The following is a 5,467-nucleotide window of genomic DNA, read 5'->3' on the forward strand; positions in this document are numbered from 1 at the left end:
CTTACCTGTTTTTAATTTCCAGTACTTCTCCCGCTTTTTTTACGCTTCCTCCTATTTTAAAACGTTCATCTTATCCTGATTATACTGAAGAACAGCAATTTAACATTTATTAAGTAAAATTCGAAATAATAAAGCAAATATAAAGACATATTTTTTTGTGTTTACATGATACTTGTCAAAAGCCGCCATTATATGGAATTTTTTTTGTAGGATGAAACCCAGTTTGACGTCATCTCCTAGATGGTAAAAGAAAGCCCATGAATATGTTGCCGCAAAACTCATAAAACATTTTTGTGAATAATTATAAAATTAATGTCTAAGACAAATAGAAGTAGTGCCAAAAAGCATTCTTTCTTTTCAGCCTCCCAACAGGTAAGAATCAACGAGTTGCGTGAACTATCCTCGTCCCCAGGATTTGTTGCCTGATAAGTCAAATCCGCTAGCGCTCAGGCTACATCTCAATAAGGCAAGAACCCCTGGGAACGTGGTTGTGCGTGGACCCATGAACAGAGTAGATACTTTTTCAAAACGAGTATAATATAAGATGAACACTTTTCACCGGATGTTTTGATCAAGGCTGTCAAAAAGCCTTTGGTAAATTTTAATCATAGTAAATGGAGTCCTGCGCAAATTTCAGCATAGATCCTGCGCAAATTTCAATACGCACTCGTCTTTTACGTTGCACCTAGGGCTTCCCTTATTATAATACAGGAATTTACGGACTTCTATTTTGATCTGCGCGTTATTTTTGCTTGCCAGAACCTTTGATCGTTTGCGTGAATTCCATCCTCGATCACAGGACATGTCGTGATGATCAACGCTTTCTGAATCAAAAACGCTTGCTGAGTTAAACTGTGTAATCAACAAAAACTCTGTCCATGTGGGCATTGCTATACATTTTCTACTCTTTTGCGGACTTTTTCGTGAGGGAAGTAGCAAAATAAGTTATTGCTCATCTCCAGTACCTGTTACAATCTCATCTTCAAACAAAACAAAACAACCGTATGATATATATAAATCGCTTATCCATGTGGGTATGGTGACATGATCCATCGATTTGGGAGATCAGTTCTAGAACTAAGTATGATTTCAAACTTCGTGTAAATTTGATTGATCAGCATTTTAAGTACAAATTGCGCGACCTCACTCAAAATTGGTTAGCTTTAATAAAGCTCAGAGAGTATGCTGATGCTGGTCATGAGTAAAATTCTGCTGGGGATTATTTGTTGATGGAACTATCCGTCCAATATGTCGAACCAAAAGATGTCAACAAGCTATATACAATGGCAATAAACAGATCTATTCTTTTAAATTTTAAAGCGTTGTTGGACTAAACGGTTAAATTGCGAGTTTGTATGGACCTACGGAAGGTAGGAGACACGATTGTGCTCTTTTGAATACTTCCAGATTACTTCAAAGTTTACAACATTCACATTCGCCTAATGAACAGTTATTGTGCATTTATGGTTATCTTGCATACCTCATTCGTCCACAAATAATATGGCCCTTTAAGGATGCGAATATACTACTAATCAAAGACCGTTAAATGAGGCCATGAGCAAAGTGAGAATATCTGTGGAATGTATATTTGGTGACATTGTGAATTACTCGCATTTTTAGAAAAAGTTGAAGATAGGCTTGAGTGCTGCTGGAAAAATGAATTCACTTTGTGCACTTCTTCATGATGAATTCAGAATTCTTAAAGTTCTCTGGAGTTTATCGGTTCATGTTAAGAAAATTTTGTACCATATTCGTTTAAAATCTTTGCAACGTCAGTGCAAAAATAACTTTTATATTCCATGCAAAGAACACGAGTTCGTGTAAAGTATTCACAAACTTTCTTTTTTCTTTAACTTTTGTGATCATTCGTCAATTGATTCTTGATCTTTCGACTTTTTCGCTTCGCTCTTTTTTTCTACAAAAAATAAGTAAAATACATTACAAAGTCAATCTTTAACAGAGACAGTCTGTTTAGAATTTTGAGGTCGACAAAACAGGCCCTGTTTAAAATATCTCTGCCCTAGAACTGTAATTTCTAAAAGACAAGGAAGTAGCAAAAACATATCATAACTTATGTTTATTAACATCAAAAATAAATATGTATTTCTAAATAACTATTTAGTGACAAGTATACAAAAGTCGTCCACAGAACATTGTTTTTTTATGCTTCAGAAGTATAGATTTATAGCATGTGTAACAATATTTGTATAGTATGAAGAATAGAATTTTTATGATGATATGTTATGGCTAATTTTATGTTGGTGAAGTTGATGTACTCTTTCTTGTGAGATAGCTCTGTCAAAACCATACTCTTCATATGCTTGAAATTCTTTTAAAATAATTTCTGAGAAAACATTGTCCTAGTTACTACATTTTCCAATGTCTTTCTTAAAAGTTTAGTTATAAATTCTTCGTCAACTAGTTCTTCCTTTTGTTCATCTTCCTTTTTAGCCTCAAACTCATTATTATTGTGCTTCTTAATGAAGTTTTAATCCACCTTTACTTTTGCACACTTTGTCACATACTTCACAGGAAAAATTGCCAAGTTCGATCCTAAATGATAATAATGTGGTCATATCTGTGACATACAAAAGGCTTTCCCTCCCTCCCCCCAGCAGCCTAGCTTGTTAGTCTTACTTTTTCTATCAAAACAGCACAAACAAAACAAAAAATTACTTACGTCTTCACATAGATCGTTTGCGAATTCATTTAAATATTCATCTTCGTTTAAAACTTCAATAATATATTCAAAGTGTCATCCTCAAAAATATCTAAGGATACCAAAATACTATTATTTCCTCCTGCATTAGACGTTAGGGAGAACTGCAAATTAGATTATTTCTCATAAATAAGGTAGTAGCTAAATTAGGAGATTTTTAATAGCTTAACTTGGAGAGAATAGTCTAAGGAGATTGAAAATTTAATCGACGATATCTTCGCAATCTTTGTCGATCGCGCCATCATTTTTCCTGTACTACTTGCTGACTTAGTCATCTTTGCTTAGTTCGAATATCATAGAATTTGCATGTCGGAAACGTGCGCACCAACCAAAATCGTTTTCAATCGACTAGAACAAGGTCCTGGGCAAGATTGTCCAAATACCTTATTTTGTCTATGATAGCGTAATTAGGACATTATAGCCTAACCATCCGCCATCTTTTTTTAAATCAAAATAGTGTATTTAGGCTGTTTTTTACTAGAAATTAAAAAAAGGTTGCGAAGCATTACGCAATATGTTTTAGATATAACTGATTAATTTTTGTCATTTTGCAACATTTTAACGCCGTGTTACTTGTAAATTGTGTTTAATTAAGGTTGCTACTGTGAAGGTTTGACCGTGAAAAGTCTACCTTGTACCCCCATCGGAGAGCAACTCCTTCCGACCGCAAGAATATACATATTGTTCCAATGATCTCATTTTGGACAACTGTGTTCTTGTGAGATGCAGCTTTACCATGTTTGTATATATACGTCAATATTGGAAGGATTGGAAATACGTAAATTTCGAATAGCTGCAACCTGGGGGAAATAAGATCGAAGTTTTACCATTATATAAATGCCATTTGTATATACCTTTTTTGTATGATGTACCAAATTCATTATTGAGAGTCTATGTTTTGTCAAGCATGTGTCCAATGTAACAGGTGTGTCCATGTAAAATATGTTATCTATTTAAGTGCTATTAACGATTTCTGTAGCTACCATTCTCCGGAGAGAACACGCGGATGAGCTGCAATTCTCTTTGAAGTTTCAGAACGTATCACCTCTCTTTTCAACTTAACGTTAACGGAGTTAACTGGGATAGGTAAAGAGGATTCTGGATGGTCAAATAAAATCTTAACATTTCCGTTGCTTTCCTTCCACTGCATCACTACTTCCAAGCAAGCTCTCGTCTGCTTCAAACTTCCCATGCTCCAAGTTTAATAGAGCAGCAGGAAAAACAATTCCATTAATTATTTTACCCGATCATTTACAAAGGAAGCTTAGAGGTGATGGCCAAAACAATATTCTTCTTATTCTTAACTGGAAAGAGATCAGCAAGTAAATGAAAAATAATTAATTTTCCAAATACATAGGCAAAACTGCCTTTAACAAAGCGATAAAATATATGATCTGCGTTGTTTTCAGGCAATATTCAAAAACATATACTTGCTTTAAAACAACAATATGTACTTTAGAGCCACCTCCACAACTACTTAGTCTTCACAGTGCAGTCTTCACTAAAAAGTTCCATTTTTAACGATCACGATAAGAAGTAAAAAATTCTGGATAAGCGAGACACGAGTGCATTAATTAAAAATCTGCGAAAATCAAAGATTTTTGACCAGCCTCCACCAGGGCCATGTTCGTTTCGCCGTCCGATATGCCAAAAGAGACAACATGTCCTGGGATCGAGGTTGGTCCCTAGCGCTTTTTGTTTCTCTTTGATATAATACGGCGAGGTTCTAACACCTTGCTGCAGCTGATATCTGGAAATACACCAACACTGAATGTCATAGACGTAAAAAACCCTAGGGACGAGGTTGTAAAATAAACTCACCGCGGAACAACAACAACTTTTTGGCAAAAATACAATACAACTATATATATGCGGAATATTTCTTCTCAGAAAGTACGAGAAGTTTAGATCGCGCGAAACTAAAGAAAAACGATTACTGAGAAGTTTCGTAAAACCTCTTTCCACAGAATTATAAAATTAAATATTGATAATAATCACAATATTGTCAGTGTTGGCCGACGTAGATCCAACATTGATGAAGCTTTTAGCGCCAAAAATCCATGCAAAGTTATACTTTTATAAAGTTAAAACCCTTATTTTAAAAGAAATGCAATATATCGAGTTGTGCAATCCGTAGTGTGCGAAAATGTCACGAGTTAAGGGGATGCTCGTCGTAAGGTACACTCCTTCAACTGGAAAATAATACTCGGAACGCTAATAATAATAGAGACTTTCGCGTTAACGATAGCAGCTTGTGGGTTTTTCTTCACGTAAAAATAACGGCATTAGTTATGAAAACCGATTTCTTGAAGCCACGGAATCTGCTGCGATGAAACTCACGGGAAACAATAAAGAAAAACAAACAATCTACAGGAACGAAAACAATTTATTAACTTTATCAAGATTTATAAGACAGCTTCAAATTTTTGACAGAAAAACTATAACAACGCGGTGTGAGATTTCGCGTTCTTCTTTTTATCTCACGTATTGAAAGATAACATCTCTCGCTCTCATTGTACGCAATCTAAAAAGAAACAGAAAACATTTTTATATAGTATATTATATTATATATATAGCAAAGTCTCTAAATACATTAAAATCCAGTGCCTTTGAGGACAATATTAAGAGTTAAATTCTAAACTACAAATATATATATCATTTTCTGGGACAGAGTGCTCAAAAAGTATGTTTACTAGATACAATATGCTTGATATAATTAATAAAGTCACGCAACTCTGTGTACTTTGA

Source organism: Hydractinia symbiolongicarpus, chromosome 2 (assembly GCF_029227915.1).
Source record: "Hydractinia symbiolongicarpus strain clone_291-10 chromosome 2, HSymV2.1, whole genome shotgun sequence".
Classification (NCBI taxonomy): Eukaryota; Metazoa; Cnidaria; class Hydrozoa; order Anthoathecata; family Hydractiniidae; genus Hydractinia; species Hydractinia symbiolongicarpus.